Genomic DNA, 18,326 nt, shown 5'->3' with positions numbered 1-18,326 from the left:
CTATGCATTTCGTTGAGAAGCCTGTTGAGATTATGGATCGCGAGGTTAAGCAAACCAAGCGCAGTCGTATCCCTATCGTGAAAGTTCGTTGGGAGTCCAAGCGCGGAGCCGAGTTTACATGGGAAAGGGAAGATCAAATGAAGATCAAGTACCCGCACCTGTTCTCTGCGCAACCTACTTCGAGATAAATTTCGGGACGAAATTTCTTAAAGTAGGGGAGACTGTGACATCTGCCCTGATCCGACCCGACCCAGGTACCCGTTTCTCTGACCCGATCTCTTTCTTTTATGACTTAATATTTATTTATATTTTACTTTTAATAATAATATATATTTCCTTCCCGCCTTTTTCTCTCTCTTTCTTTCCGCCGTCCCCTCCCCCTTCCTTCTCTCTTTCCGCCTTCTTTTCCCTCTTGTCGCCGTCCCGCCCTTAAGCCTTGTTTCCCTCAACTCTTTGCTTGTCCTTTGGTTCTTCCCGCCTAAGGATGTCTGCAGCTCCACGCGCCAGACTCCTTACATGGAAGCCTGCGTGAAGACATCTTGTTCCTGCGATGTGTGAAGAGAACTCTTCTCGCAGCACGCTAAGAATGCATGTTCTTCCCGCAATGCGCTAAGAATGTATGTTCTTCCCGCGATGCGCTTAGAATTCTTGTTCTTCACGCAGCACGCGAAGGATTTGTGATTCTTCCCGCAGTGCGCTAAGGATTGTTGTGCCAGCCTTCGCGCTCGCGCACTCAGCCTTCCCGCGCTTAACCCTTGTATCTTCTGTTTAAATCTAGCCGTTTGCTTTTGTGTTGTCTTATCTGTTGTGCTGTTGACCTAACCTATCTAATGTCTGAATAGTTACTTTCGGCGCAGCATGCGTACCAACCCCCATTGGTTGGTAGAAAAAGTGACTGACATTATCTTTTGAGATCTGCTTTTGCCATGCTTGACCAGTACCTTTATCTGATCCGCCCATGCTTTTTACTGTTCCCTGTCAGCTTTATCTTGCCCCCTGCAGCTGCCATATCTTTTGATATCTTTTCTTTTACTTTTGGAGATCTTTTCTAGGGTTTGTGTCCCCTAGGGTTTGCCTATATATAGTACTATTTTCTTAACACTTCACACACTACACTTATTCTCTTCCTCCCTTTTTGCTCTCTGCCGTTGTTCTTCAGCCGCCTCCCTCCTCTCTTGCCTCCGTCTTCCTCCCTGTTCTGCTCTGTTTTCCGGTAATATATATATATATAAAATAATTTACTTATTAATTATGCTAACTTATAATCAAGACTTAAAACCGATCGTTAAAACAATAATCTTTACTTATAGGTTAACTTGTGCTTGTTTAAAGTTGGTTCTTGCTTTATCTTTCACCGCATCGTTTATCAAGTGAGTTATCTCGTATCTAATCCCTTTTTATTTTAAATGCTTTGGGATGTTCATGTGTTCATACAAAACTTGAGTCTTAAACTGTTTATGAACTTTAGTCGCGCAGTATCCCATGTGTTGAGGACGTAAACTTGGCTGTTTATTTGTATGTGTGGATCATTAACCGTATGGACGGTCTATTCCGCAGTTTTCATGGTACCATTAGATGAACACGGGAGAACTATCGTTTATGATTTTCTCTTTTGTTACACTTGCACAGTTAGTCTTGTTTGTGAGCTCAATTGTGAGCACTGGCAGTCTTGTCTCTTAGAGTTGATCCCGATCAGATTACACCCTTGTTGAAAACCAGACATACACATGTTGCGCGCAGATTTATTGTTATCTATGTATTGTATTAAACTTGATTTCTCACCAACACGAAAGTGTTTGACGTTTATTTTAACACATGTTCAGGTTTGCAGTAGCTGTTTTGGAGCTTGTGGACACGTAGGACGTTTTTACTTTTGGACCTAGAATTAAAATGTATCAAGACAAGTTAATGTTGTTTGAATGTTATAATTTATAATATATTGATTTATGTTTGATTTATGTTCTTTATTTTCCCCGCTGCGCGTGCGTGATAAAATGTGTATTAATAAATATTGACACCAATAGTGTCACGAGTAATGAAACAATATGTGGCGCCCCGATGTATAATCCGCCTTTGGTCGGGGTGTTACACCTGCCCCACCAACTAAGAAACCTTACACAGGAAACCAACCCCTTTGCCCAACCTGTAGACTTCACCACCCAACTCAGACCCCGTGTCGACAATGTAACCGATGTGGCCGCATTGGTCACTCAACCGAATACTGTAGAGTCCCTCCCGCCAACCCAATTGCGCCAACACCACCAGTCTACCCGCAGAACCCACAATCAATCTACCAAAACCCACGACCCAGGTCGTGCTATAACTGCGGTGATCCCAGTCATTTCCGGAACGCGTGCCCGAGACTACAAGTGCAAATCACACAAGCGAATCCGGTGAACCAGATTTCAAACCAAGTGACGCGTGGACGAGCTTTTAACATAACCGCGCACCAAGCGCAAGCAAATAATGACGTAGTTAATGGTACATTTTTGCTTAACGGATTTTATGCTTCTGTACTTTTTGATACTGGCGCCGATCGAAGTTTTATCTCTCGCGCCTTCGAGCAGAAGCTTGCGCGACCGCGCAACGATTTAAAAGAAGATTTTTCAGTTGAATTGGCTAACGGTGAAACTGTTTTAATTAACTCTGTGATTAAAGATTGCACGCTTAACCTTAACGAAAACGATTTTCTGATTGACCTCATCCCCATGCCTCTTGGAAGCTTTGATGTTATCATTGGTATGGACTGGCTCTCGAAGAATCGCGCCGAAGTTATTTGCGCCAAGAAATTTATTCGCATACCTCGAGAAAATGGTGATCTTCATATCTACGGCGAGAAACCCTCCAGTGGTCTTAAACTTATGTCTTGCGCCGAAGCCCAAAGACTCATGCGGAAGAAGTGTGTTGCCTTCTTAGCCCATGTGGTTAAACCTGCTGAAGAGAAGAAGCTTCGCGATATCCCTGTTGTGCGTGATTTCCCTGAAGTTTTTCCTGATGATCTTCCTGGTATCCCTCCCGCTCGTGAAGTCGAGTTCCGTATTGATCTTGTCCCTGGTGCTTCCCCCGTAGCTAAATCTCCTTATCGTCTTGCACCCGCTGAGATGCAAGAATTGGCAAGCCAACTTCAAGAGTTGACTGCTAAAGGATTCATCCGCCCTAGCTCTTCGCCCTGGGGTGCTCCGGTGTTGTTCGTTAAAAAGAAAGATGGATCGTTTCGCATGTGTATTGATTACCGCGAGTTGAACAAACTCACCATTAAAAACCGGTATCCCTTACCGCGTATTGACGACCTCTTTGATCAACTCCAAGGTGCCTCTTGTTTCTCGAAGATTGATCTCCGCTCTGGCTATCACCAGTTGCGCATCCGCGATGAAGATGTTCCGAAGACTGCTTTTCGAACTCGTTATGGCCATTTTGAATTCTTGGTCATGTCCTTCGGTTTAACCAACGCACCCGCCGTTTTCATGGATCTAATGAATCGGGTGTGTAGGCCTTTCTTGGATAAATTCGTGATTGTGTTTATCGATGATGTTCTGGTGTATTCTAAGACCAAGGCCGAGCATGAGCAACATCTCCGATTGGTGTTGCAGAAGCTTAGAGCTGAGCAACTCTATGCTAAGCTTTCCAAGTGTGAATTCTGGTCTGATGAAGTACAGTTTCTTGGTCATGTTGTTAACAAGATGGGTATTCATGTCGACCCATCCAAGATTGAAGCAATCAAGAACTGGATTACGCCATCCTCTCATTCTGAGATCCGTTCCTTTCTGGGCTTAGCTGGTTACTACCGGCGATTCATTTCGAACTTCTCGAAGATCGCTTTGCCTTTAACAGCTCTAACGCACAAAGGTAAACCGTATATTTGGGGCTCGAAGCAAGAAGAAGCCTTTCTAACGCTCAAGCGTTTGTTGTGTGAAGCTCCTGTTCTTGCGCTACCTGAGGGTAATGATGATTTTGTCGTGTATTGCGATGCATCCAACCAAGGTCTCGGTTGTGTTCTTATGCAACGAGGCAAGGTTATCGCTTACGCATCAAGGCAACTCAAGGTTCATGAAAAGAATTATACAACTCACGACCTCGAGCTTGGTGCAGTTGTTTTTGCCTTGAAGATCTGGAGACACTACCTTTATGGTACTAAGTGTATCCTCTACACTGACCATAAAAGCCTTCAGCATATCTTTGATCAAAAGGAACTTAACATGAGGCAACGCCGATGGAACGAACTCATCAGCGATTACGAATGTGAGATCCGGTATCATCCTGGTAAGGCTAATGTGGTAGCCGATGCGCTCAGCCGAAAACCCTGCCAGCTTAACTGTATCTTGCCGCGCACCCAGCTTCACTTCGCGCCGATTCAAAGCAACCTTGAATCACGTATTCGTGACGCGCAGCGCGCATCCATCAGTAACGGTAACCTTCGCGCCGAGTTAGCGTGTGGCGCGGAAGCACTCTTTGTCCCTAATCTGGGTGGAATTCTCTGCTATCTCAATCGCATCTGGATTCCCTTTGATGAGAATCTTCGCGCTGATATCCTGAGTGAAGCGCACAAATCTCGGTATTCTATTCATCCTGGCGCTGATAAGATGTACAAGGATTTGCGCATAACTTATTGGTGGCCCGGTATGAAAAAGGATATTGCTGTGTTCGTAGCTAAATGTCTGACTTGTTCTAAAGTAAAAGCTGAACACCAACGCCCATCTGGTTTGCTCGAACAACCAGAAATTCCTACGTGGAAATGGGAATGTGTAGCAATGGACTTTATTACCAAGTTACCTTTGACAGCAAGCAAACATGATAGCATTTGGGTAATAGTGGATCGATTGACTAAGTCTGCTCACTTTCTGCCCATTCGTGAAAACTACCGTGTTGAGCATCTCGCGCAGCTTTATGTCAAGGAAATTGTCTGCCGCCATGGTACTCCTTTGAGCATCATATCCGATCGTGATGGCCGTTTTATATCCCACTTTTGGAAATCTCTCCAATCTGCGCTAGGAACTCGCTTGGACATGAGTACGGCATATCATCCTCAGACTGACGGTCAGTCTGAGCGAACTATTCAAACTCTTGAGGATATGCTCCGATCTTGTGTTCTTGATTTTGGAGGTAATTGGGATTCGCACCTGCCTTTGATCGAGTTCTCTTATAACAACAGCTATCATTCCAGTATCGGTATGGCCCCATTTGAAGCACTTTACGGTCGTAAGTGCCGCTCCCCGATCTGTTGGAGCGAAGTGGGTGAAACTCAAATCACAGGACCCGAACTTGTTCAAGAGACAACCGATAAAATCGCCAAGATCCGTGATCATCTGCTGACTGCCAGAAGCCGACAGAAGAGTTACGCAGATCGTAGGCGAAAGCCTCTCGAATTTCAAGTTGGTGATCTTGTTCTCCTCAAAGTGTCGCCCTGGAAAGGTGTTGTCCGCTTTGGGAAGAAAGGTAAGCTTGCTCCTCGTTATGTTGGTCCATTCAAGATTCTCGCGCGTGTGGGAAAAGTTGCCTACAGACTTGACCTGCCGCCCGCGCTCAGTAATATGCATCCAACGTTCCATGTATCCAATCTCAAGAAGTGTTTAGCTGACGAGAACCTTCGCATTCCACTTGATGAAGTTCAAGTTGATGAAACTATGCATTTCGTTGAGAAGCCTGTTGAGATTCTGGATCGCGAGGTTAAGCAAACCAAGCGCAGTCGTATCCCTATCGTGAAAGTTCGCTGGGAGTCCAAGCGCGGAGCCGAGTTTACATGGGAAAGGGAAGATCAAATGAAGATCAAGTACCCGCACCTGTTCTCTGCGCAACCTACTTCGAGATAAATTTCGGGACGAAATTTCTTAAAGTAGGGGAGACTGTGACATCTGCCCCGATCCGACCCGACCCAGGTACCCGTTTCTCTGACCCGATCTCTTTCTTTTATGATTTAATATTTATTTATACTTATATTTTACTTTCAATAATAATAATATACTTTTCCCTCCCGCCTCTTTCTCTCTCTTTCTTTCCGCCGTTCCGTCCCTCTCCTCTCTTTCCGCCTTCTTTTCCCTCTTGTCGCCGTCCCGCCCTTAAGCCTTGAACCCTTTCCTTAACTCTTTGCTTGTCCTTTGGTTCTTCCCGCCTAAGGATGTCTGCAGCTCCACGCGCCAGACTCCTTACATGGAAGCCTGCGTGAAGACATCTTGTTCCTGCGATGCGTGAAGAGAACTCTTCTCGCAGCGCGCTAAGAATGCATGCTCTTCTCGCAGCGCGCTAAGAATGCATGCTCTTCTCGCAGCGCGCTAAGAATGCATGTTCTTCCCGCAATGCGCTAAGAAAGTATGTTCTTCCCGCGATGCGCTTAGAATTCTAGTTCTTCACGCAGCACGCTAAGGATTTGTGATTCTTCCCGCAGTGCGCTAAGGATTGTTGTGCCAGCCTTCGCGCTCGCGCACTCAGCCTTCCCGCGCTTAACCCTTGTATCTTCTGTTTATTCTAGCCGTTTGCTTTTGTAATGTCTTTTCTTCTGAGCTGTTGACCTAACCTATCTAATGTCTGAATAGTTACTTTCGGCGCAGCATGCGTACCAACCCCATTGGTTGATAGAAAAAGTGACTGACATTATCTTTTGAGATCTGCTTTTTCATGCTTTATCCAGTACCTTTATCTGATCCGCCCATGCCTGTTACTGTTCCCTGTCAGCTTTTCTCTTGTCCCCTGCAGCTGCCATATCTTTTGATATCTTGCTTTTGGAATCTTTTTACTGTTGATATCTTTTCTTTTACTTTTGGAGATCTTTTCTAGGGTTTGTGTCCCCTAGGGTTTGCCTATATATAGTACTATTTTCTTAACACTTCACACACTACACTTATTATCTCTTCCTCCCTTTTTGCTCTCTGCCGTTGTCCTCCTGCCGCCTCCCTCTCTGCCTCCGTCTTCCTCCTTGTTCTTCCTGCTTTTCCGGTAATATATATTATATATAATAGTTTACTTATTAATTATGCTAACTTATAATCAAGACTTAAAACCAATCGTTAAAACAATAATCTTTAATTATAGGTTAACTTTGCTTGTTTAAGAGTTGATTCTTGCATATCTATCATCGCATCTTTATCAAGTGAGTTATCTCGTATCTAATCCCTTTTTATTTTAAATGCTTTGGGATGTTCATGTGTTCATACAAAACTTGAGTCTTAAACTATTTATGAACTTTAGTCGCGCAGTATCCCATGTGTTGAGGACGTTTACTTGGCTGTTTATTTGTATGTGTGTATCATTAACCGCTTTGTTCGGCCTATTCCGAAGTTTTCATGGTACCATTAGATGAACACGGGAGACCTATCGTTTACGGTTTTCTTTGTTTACACTTGCACAGATGTTTTCTCGTTTTTGTGCTCAATTGGGAGCACGGATTGAACTATGAACTATGAGCTATGATCTATTTAGGCTTGATCACAATCTGATTGCACCCTTGCTAAACACCAGACATACACGTGTTGCGCGCAGATTTATGGCTATCTATGTATTGTATTAAACTTGATTTCTCACCAACACGCAAGTGTTTGACGTTTATTTTAACACATGTTCAGGTTTGCAGTAGCTGTTTTGGAGCTTGTGGACACGTAGGACGTTTTTACTTTTGGACCTAGAATTAAAATGTATCAAGACAAGTTAATGTTGTTTGAATGTTATAATTTATAATATATTGATTTATGTTTGATTTATGTTCTTTATTTTCCCCGCTGCGCGTGCGTGATAAAATGTGTATTAATAAATATTGACACCAATAGTGTCGCGAGTAATGAAGCAATATGTGGCGCCCCGATGTATAATCCGCCTTTGGTCGGGGTGTTACAGTACTCACTATATCCCACCAATAATAAAGCTATGGCAGGGTCTGAGGAGGGTAAGATGTAGACAGCCTTAGAGAGGCTGCTTCCAGTGAGACCCCCGGCTCGATAGTAGTTTTGCATCAAACCTTGGACATAAGGCACATAGCACTCAATCATTGGGACGCCGGCTGATTGGTGTATGTACCCTTATCTTTCAGCTATCAACGCCACCACATGATGCCTGATTAACCTTCCGCCACTTTTAACGTTATTTTCACGAGATTAGTAAAATAACGTCAAAATTAGTAAATAAAGAGAGAAATGAAGGCCAGTAATGACTATGCTACAAATTTTGTGAACACATAAAACTAATATTATGCAAAGAAAATATATCTTTAATCAACTACATTAAACCATATAATCACTCTTGTCATACATCTTCATTATGATTTCATAAATCTGTTGAATTAATAAACAGCCAAACTCACTTGGAATTCGACAATGCATTTACCACGGCTTGCATTATACTCACTCTCATTTCTAAGTTCGATATGTATTCAGCTGTCTCTTTAAAAAGCCCGTCCAAACCAACGGACGAGTTCCCATTTGGGATCAATTTTTTCAAGGTTCGAACCTTCTTTTCGATCATCTTGGACCCTTAGTCCCGTTACAGAAGATTGCATATAACATGATATACATATACCACCATGACAATATAAATGGCATCTAATTCTTTATAAACTAATTGTTAACATTTTATTACATATAAATGTTTGGTTGATTAAACATGTGAGATGTGAGATACATAATAAAATAGTAATCAAATTTCAATGTTGTTTTGACTTTTGTTTAAAACTTTTTTATGATTTTAAAATTAATGGCCTAAATGGAATAACTATTAAAATTTGGTTAGCCCTAAGTGACCCTTTTCTTTTTCTTCCTTTCCTTTTTTTCTTCACAATCATTTGTGTATTGGTTCAAATTAAATTTAAAAAGAACAATCATCAAATACTAATCGAGTTTGATAATGTGAACCTGGATCCGGAAGTTAGCTCAATCATCTCCATATATGACGCCTTCATCGCACCCAACTTATTCCCAGAATTGGATACGACCAGCCTTAACTCGTTAAATGCATGTTCGACAATGGTTATGGTTCGTTTACATTGAACTACTTGTCTATAATTAAGGGTGTCCCTTAAGTAACAATAAATAAAGAGAGAAATCATCATCATCATCATCATCGTACTCACTATATCCCACCAATAATAAAGCTATGGCAGGGTCTGAGGAGGGTAAGATGTAGACAGCCTTAGAGAGGCTGCTTCCAGTGAGACCCCCGGCTCGATAGTAGTTTTGCATCAAACCTTGGACATAAGGCACATAGCACTCAATCATTGGGACGCCGGCTGATTGGTGCATGTACCCTTATCTTTCAGCTATCAACGCCACCACATGATGCCTGATTAACCTTCCGCCACTTTTAACGTTATTTTCACGAGATTAGTAAAATAACGTCAAAATTAGTAAATAAAGAGAGAAATGAAGGCCAGTAATGACTATGCTACAAATTTTGTGAACACATAAAACTAATATTATGCAAAGAAAATATATCTTTAATCAACTACATTAAACCATATAATCACTCTTGTCATACATCTTCATTATGATTTCATAAATCTGTTGAATTAATAAACAGCCAAACTCACTTGGAATTCGACAATGCATTTACCACGGCTTGCATTATACTCACTCTCATTTCTAAGTTCGATATGTATTCAGCTGTCTCTTTAAAAAGCCCGTCCAAACCAACGGACGAGTTCCCATTTGGGATCAATTTTTTCAAGGTTCGAACCTTCTTTTCGATCATCTTGGACCTTCTAGAACCTTCTTGACTCGCCCGTCGAGCCCTTCTCCTTTTTATCATCTTTAGAGTATTACATCTTGTGGGATTTCTTCTAAGTTGCTTCCACAAAAGTTTTCTTGATAAATTCTTCTTGTGCTTGTTTCTTGTTTCTAATAAATCACCAAGTGTTTGATGCATATCTTGATCACCCATGGCTAGCTTGTAGAACTTGAAGCTTTCAAACAGTTTTTGAATGTTTAGAATATGGATAGAGTTTGAGTACTCTTGTTTTTGTAGTTAATCAATCAAACTCAATTATGGATGGAATATAGTGGTGGCATTGAGGGCTTTTTATATGTGTTTTATGAGGTGGTTAATTACTATTTATTTTATGGATAATATATGTTATATTAAGCTAGTAGAAGTGATACGTGTACCTGCCTAGACCTAAGGTTGGGAATATTATATGTTTTCTTGTTGTATATAATTAGCCTATATCATTAAATTTGTAACCTTTTTCCACAACCAGTAAATCATTCATAGAAAATCTCATAAAATGCAATTAGTTATTTCATAATCAATATTAAGTTTTAATTTTGAGATGCATCATAAAGACATAAACTCACAATTTTATAACGTGAACATAATATGAGATTATCTCATTTAGGGTTTTGTTTCCTTAGTTTGAACACTAACAAAATTGAAAACCAACATGTCAAAATTTCAACTTTAGGGTTTTGATTAATTTCCCAAATAAGCGCTCAAGTAGGGGTGGCAATCTTGACCAAAACCCTTTCAAATGAGTCAATTTGAGTTGTTTTAAAGTTAAATGAGTTGGTTTGGGTAAAAGGTTTTAAATAAATGGGTCAAAATGAGTCATTTGAAATTCCATTCTTTTATTTTCGGGTCAAAATGGGTCGACAAGTTCAAAGAAATGGGTCGATGTGGGTTAGTGTCCTAAGGAAATGTGACAGGTTTCGGATCGGAACGGGTTTTCGTACAAGACAGGTTTCGGCACGAAACGCGCTTCAGATTGGAACGGGTTCGGTTCAGGTTTCAAGTCAACACGAGTTTTCACCCGTGACATGTTGGGTTTTGGTTTCTTTTGTTTCTTTCTAGTCGATTCCGGACTCGTTTTTGTTCGTTTTTTCAGTTTTGTTTTTGTTCGGTTTGAATTCTTTTAGTTTCGTTTTAATTGATTTTTTCGATTTCGATTAATGTGGTCCGGTTTTGGCTTTTTGTTTCTTTGTTTCATTTTCGTCGATTCTTTCGGTTTCGGTTCGATTCTAGATTTTATTTATTTATTTATTTTTTTGAACGAGGTCAACGTATGAAACATTTTAGTGTTTTTACTTTTTTTGTTTATGATTTATATTTTGAGTTATAATTTTTTTATTATTATTTTTGAATATTTTTCGAAGGTTTTTTATCTTAATAGAAAACCCCTCAAAAAAATTCAAAAAAATAATTAAAAAAATCATAACTTAAAATATAAGTAAAAAACGAAAAATCTAAAAAAACTAAAATGTTTCCGCCGTTATTCTCGTTCACAAAAAACAAAAAAAAAATCTGAAAACCCGGTTTGACCATAACCTATTTTGACCCAAACCAAAACAACCCTTTTTTTAATTGACTCGTTTTGACCCAAACTCATTTTGACTCATACTCGTTTTGACCCATGACTCATTTCAACCCATGACTCGTTCGACCCAACCCAACCCATTTGCCACCTCTACGCTCAAGCCATCATCTCGAACCTCATAAAAGTCTATCGAGATATCAATGACAAAAATGTGTGTACATCTTGTATGCATACTCGACCGGTCATGTTAGAATTGTAATTATAGAATATAACACGACAATGCACAAAAGAACAACGAGAATAAAAATAAATCACAGACGTTATTATTTGATGTCATTATGCTGATTTATGTAATGAAACTATGCACATTCATAAGCCAGAGGAAAATCTCTTATATAGTATACGGGTTCCTCGAAGTTAAATTGTAAGAGACTATGGTTACAATGCGTATAATTGTAAACCCTAGATATAATTGGATATTATCTTATACAAGATAACATGTAAATTGTATATACATGGCCCAAAGTCCAAATGAGTTGTCTATATTGTGTCATACTTTAGCAATATTCAAGAATAATTTATTGTAAAATATGATAAATGGATAGAATTAACCTAACGATTGTATGGATGCTAGTTTTTGGAGATGATTTAGGGTTGTATTGGGAGGCATGTTCTGAAGTGGAGAATAATGCACATGGAATCAAATGATTGTTAGTTTTATTTATTAAAGAAAACACCAGAAAAAAAAAAGAAAAGAAACTTATGTTTCCTTCTCATCAAAACACTCTGGATTATTCCTCATTCCTTCCAAATTCAATGCACATTTAAAATCTGAAAGCAATATTATTTATTAGGGTTTAGCGATAATCGTACTGAAAACCGACGAAACCAATTCAAAATTAACCGAACCTAACGGAGTCGAATCATTCATACATTCGTATATTTCTAGTTATTATGTCTCCGTTCAATGTATTTCTTGTTCTATGCCATCATTTTATGTATTTATATCTTCATTTCATGTATTTATGCATCAATTTATATTAAATTCCAGGTAAAAAATTTATCCCATAATTTATTTTGGTTATTAACCGAACCTAAAACATAACAATTAACCACACAACTCTATATATATAAAATAAAATAAAATATGTATTTATTTTTTAAGACTTTTTCATTCCTAACTAAATCCAGCTCAATTCATCATGTATGCACACGGTGGTTAGGATTAGCTAGCTCCCATATTCCCAAACATGAAGCTTAAACTTTTATTATATTATTATATATATGATCAAAATCATGTCTAGGTTGAATGTTTTAACATGTTCAGTTTCTGTCTGCTAACGTTGTTGTGTGGTTAATCTCATGCCACCACTAGTGCAATAGCCAATAAGCATGCATGCATCTGCCTTGCAATGATCGAACACTAAATAGCATATAAAGCATCATGCATGTTCAATCCCTATATAGTATATAATTATATATAATCTTGGAATACCTTCTTGTTCCATGTTCATCTTTACTTGATCTGACCTGACCTGACCTGATCCGACTAGCTGGCTAGTTGGACTGTGAACCTGATGAAAATGTATTTGTTTTGGTTAAAGGTACAGGATATGTGTTTTACGGTAAAATCTCCAAAATGTCCATTTTAGCACTTAAAGTTAAAAGATTGTAAATTTGACCATAAGATCCCAAAATGTCCATTTTAAAACCCCCTAGACCCGAAGATCTAAATCTAACCAAAATGTCCGTCAAATCTCACTATATACCGCCAGATCTCACTAGAATGTTGTCATATACTCGTATGGGGAAAGTTAACGTGCAAATGAAATTAACATGTTAAACGTGAGAATCAAGTAGAGTAATTACGTAATTACATCATAGAGTAATTACGTAATTACCTTATGATGTAATTACATACTTACTTTACTTGTTAACCTAATTACTCTACTTATATTATATGTCACTTATACCAGATAATAAAGTCAAATCTCAAAAATACTATCCTCGGATGTCACATATAATATTGTCGGTTCTCACAGATAATATCGTCGGATCTCACATATAATACAGTTGCTTCACCAAAAATAACGTTAGACCTCACAATACTATCTCCTCACATGAAATACCGTCGTCTCACAACAAAATAGCGTCGGGTTGACAGTTTATATGACATGCAACGTGATATAATGTGTTAAAAAAAACGGCATCTGACAATACAAACATGAATGTCCTAACAGGATGGACATTTTGGGAACTTTTTTATTAAATGGGCGGTTTCTAGACCTTATTTAATAAACTTGACATATTGGGATTTTTAATTTGTTTTATCATTGTTTGAACTATACCCAAATGGATTAATTAGCCGACAATATCAAATGTGTCATAAGTTTGATTGGTTAATTAGGCACCAAGTAATACTTAACTTGAATCATACTCAATGGGTTATATATTGGCTCAAATATGATGAAGCAAGCTACACGTAGTGTTTGGGCCACCTTCAAGAACATGGGTACATGTAGGCTTGAGCTGGCAAAAGTGCTTTCACATGATTTATATCAGATTATGTGATTACGGTTATGTACCAAGGGCCCAAATTAAAAGATTAAACAATTAATATTTTTTTAGACTAATTCTAGATATAAGTATTAAAATGATTTTGTGCTTACCTAAACAAAAGTATATTCAATTGGTACCATTTATATGTTTTGAAAGCACTAATTGTGGTTCAAAATCGATGTATAATTAGCAACTTCATAATATAGTGTGTGTGGTATTATGTCTTAAATCAATTACAATGAGTCTTATATTGTTTTGCATTTCACTGTTGTGAGAATTTACATGTACAACGATAAAAACATACATATAAGATTTTTGACTTAGAAAACCAAGCAGGCTAGGCTAGGGGTGTTAAACAAATCGAATTTCGAATACTTGAATTGAATTATTCGAATTTTAAAATTTTGAAGCTGGATTCGAATTCGAAATAGATTCGACACATTCGATTCGAATCGAATTCAGAATAGCTAATTCGAAATTCGATTCGATTCGAAAATGAAGTTCGAATCGATTCGAATTCCGTTAAAAAATATATTTCAATTTCAAAACCAATATATATGAATTTGAGTTTTTTAACAACAAAAAGTACAAGTCTATAAAATAAATAAATCATTTAAAGTTCATAAATATTCAAAATGATAATGTCCAATTACATTAATTATTAACCAAGATGATGAACTTTTTTATTTTTAATCTCTATAACTAAAAGATTTATGTGGTTTATCTTTTAATAAGTATGTATATATATAATAAAAATAAAATGTATAATTTGAATTCGAATTTCGAATCAAATACGAATTTATGATTATAAATCCGTATTCGATTACTAAAATCGAGTTAGAACCGAATCGAATTCGAATGACTGAAAATCGAATTCGAACCGTAAAATTCGAATGCGAGCCGAATCAAATTTCGAGTTATTCGAGTCCGATTCAAATACTGAACACTCCTATGTTATAAAAAGAGAATAAAGGTCAAACCACAAGCCTCCCCTGTTTTTAATCTCCATTAAGTCAATAATCTTTCTGTTTTCATTAAACGAGCCTAAAACCGGGGATGAGCCTCCACAAACCCAAGAATATCATTTAGTATAAACCGCCAATGGAAAAAAAAATGAAACATAAAACGTCGACTATGCCGATTGTGACTTAAAAAACCTTTTGTCGGTATTACTAAATGTCTATTTATTTTAAGAAAATATCATTATAAAGTATATTGTATACATGGTCGAAGACAATAGTGCAACAAGTCTAGTCTAGAAATAATTTGTATTATTAATTAATAATAAACATAATTAAATGTGGTAGATGGGCTAGCTTCATGTGGTGACTATAGATACAAACTACTTTGGTTGTCATATGTGGTTGGTGGACCTCATGGCCCATATAATCCAATTAGTGCATGCCATGTAATGGATCCCCTAGCTAACCTCCCTGTCAAGCTTTTTGTTATGAAAACAAATTCATTAGTTTGAAAAAGTTATTGTCATTCTTGGTTGGATGACAAAGGCTTCTGCGTTTGTCTGTTTAGAGTGAAGACCATGGTTTAAATCCTGATGTTAAAATATATTTTTTTAAATTGTTTAGATGTACAAGTAGAGGTGCACAAATCGGTTAATCGGTTAGCCTATAACCGGTTTTTTTGCTAACTGTTTTTTTTTTGGCGGACATCAACCGGTTACACCGGTTTTCCGGTTAGGTTAGTAACCGGTTTTGACCGGCTGGAGAAGCGATTTTGACCGGTTAGGCCGGACCGGTTAACCGGTTAATAATCGGTTTTTTATAAAATAATAATTAAAAAAATCGGTTAACCGGTTTATAATAGGTTTTGAAATCAAATATATAAACCGGTTACTAACCGGCGGTTAGGATCGATCAGTAACCGGTTAGGGTTGGACCGGTTACAAAATCAGTTAGAAACCAGTTAACCGGTTTATGTGTGCACTATATGTACAAGTAGATGAGTGTTAACTATGTTTTTACCTTCTTGTCTATGATATATTTGATTACTTTTATTTTATTTGTAAAAGGTTTTAATATATAGATTTTAATTTCTAATTTATAATTTTACATATGTTATTCATTTAAAACTATGAGAAGTTTGTAGAAAATGATAATATATGTACCTTATGTTGTCGATCTCTAGAGATCCAAACAACACATTTTTACACTCTTTGTATTCATAATAGCATATATGGATGAATTCAGTGGCGGATCTAAGATAAAGATTCAGGGGTAACCCAATTTTTTTTAAAGTATGGCCTCTGACGCTGACGCCCTGACAGAACCAGGACATTTTAATCAGAGGGCCCGAGCTAACTTTTGTTATATTCACGATTGTATGACGACTACTTTCTTTTACTAAACAATGCATTACAAACATCAAAATCTAAACTTCTTTTCACATTATCTTAATATCAAACTGGTATTTAAAACTTTGATAAATTTTATATATTTTGAAAGTAACAAATACCAAACTAATAAGTAAATAACTTGTTAAAAATAAACTTAGAAAAAATAAATTTATACTCCGAATCATAAAATACATTATTCAAATATAACCTCCAAACAATAAAAAAGTATTAATCAAATATTTAAATAAACTAAATGCTTATTCCAAAATTAATAAAATATATAGTAAACAAACTTTAAAAGTAAATAAAAACTACTTTTTTACGAATCTGAATAAAATGATAAACATATAAATAAATGAGAAAAAAATCTTTGTTAATAAATAAAATATTTGTTACCTATCGAGAAAGGCCCATTATTTTTTAAACACTTTCTTTCTTTTTTTTAAGAAATGGGCTCTGGGTTTAAAAAACCCAATATTAATATTAGGTCATGTTGATCATCTTTCTCAATACTAACGAAGCATTTTGCAGAGCCCTGGTGAAAACAAAACAGAAATAATGATACGAAAAAATCCAGCTATTTCACTCTGTTTTCATCTCAATACTTCTTAGAGGTAACCTAAGTTTTGCTCAGGGGTAACCTAGTACATAAAACCGAGAAAAAGAAAAAAAATCGCACTAATTTTGCACTTCGCCGTGAAAGTTGAGGGGTAACCCGGGCAACCCCTGGATACACCCTAGATCCGCCCCTGTGGATGATGATTGGAGCTTCGAACCGGACTATGTAACAGTCATAAAAAAAATGGGCGTGAAAGCCGAAACTTAAAAATTTGTTGTGGTGACGTTTTGATTGGGTTTCAAATCCCGTCTAGCGAGAAAGCAAATCAGGTCAAAATCTTTGAGGGTTTTATGTCAAAATTGTTCTACGTCATCGAACACCTCCTAGAATTGTCATCTAATCGATCACGTCGTAGACTCGTACGTAGAGGCTTGAGCTTGAAAGAAAAGTACGTGTCAAGGTAGTTAATAACGAGTAGGTTCTCGTACAAAGAAGCTTAACATGTGAAATGTATTTTCCGTGTTATAATTACGCATGAAGTAAAATAATTATGCACAATAGTAAATAATCACGCATAAAATCAAATAATTACGCAACATATACAACTAATTACGCACAATAATTTAGAGGATTTTGATTATTTTAAATAATTATAACCTTATATGACTATAATAAAAAATATTAAATTATATCATACATTGGATGACCCCATGAACTATGGCCTTTTTGAACGTGCAAACTGATGGTTTTGGTTTAAATTTTTGAGAGTGTGTGGACCAATAGGATTATTATTGAGTTTATAAAGCAGCTTATTACATCCACATATGCAATGTTCTTTTTCTAGGTGCCAACATGAGCTCGTGAACGAGTTAAAGATTTTGTTAGTGCGGACTTTATATTATTTCACGCTATACACTTATATTATGTTACGATATTATAATACTTTCAGCCGTCGGCGGGTCTAAAAGAAATATTAAAAAGTAGCAGGGCTAAAAAGGTTGCTCCTTAACCTATGTTAGATCCGTCCATGATCAATATATATTATATTCTACCGTATAAGTTATGTATATAGATGGAACACAAAAGATGAAAAAACTTATTCTAAGGATTAAAAGTTTTATTTTGTTTTGTACACAAATATATCTTATTTATTAAAAATTTAACTAAATTTTGCGAAGATGACATTAAGGAACTAGAAAACCAACTTATAAGTTAACAAAGAGAGAGATTTTGTTAGTTTTTTTTTTCTTCTTAAAATAAAGAACTGTGAATATAATATCCCCCCTAGATTTTGTTATAAATTTATTAAAATTAATGTTTATTACTTTTAAAAGTGATTATATAATTAGTAACTAAACAAATATAGTAAATGAACCAATAAAAGAAAATATAAAAACATATATTTTGTTTTAATGTTTAAACAAAAAGTAACCAAATGAATCTTTTAAACCCAACAAAAGTCTCATATTCGAAACCAACTTTTAACACTCCTTGTTATCATAGTTGTTAAAAGTGGCCACCTCTTGCGCTTATGGGCAAATTCCAAGAGATGGTGAGGCAATTGCGCTTTAATTCTCTAGATGATGGTTCGAGCGTAGATTCTAACGAGTTTTCCAAATTTCATAGAGTTT

The sequence above is a fragment of the Bidens hawaiensis genome, unplaced genomic scaffold, assembly GCF_021521415.1.
Source record: "Bidens hawaiensis isolate Kalapana, Puna unplaced genomic scaffold, B.hawaiensis_p1.1 tig00051625_1, whole genome shotgun sequence".
Lineage (NCBI taxonomy): Eukaryota > Viridiplantae > Streptophyta > Magnoliopsida > Asterales > Asteraceae > Bidens > Bidens hawaiensis.
The sequence above is the reverse complement of the archived record's forward strand: the minus strand, read 5'-3'. Positions refer to the sequence as shown.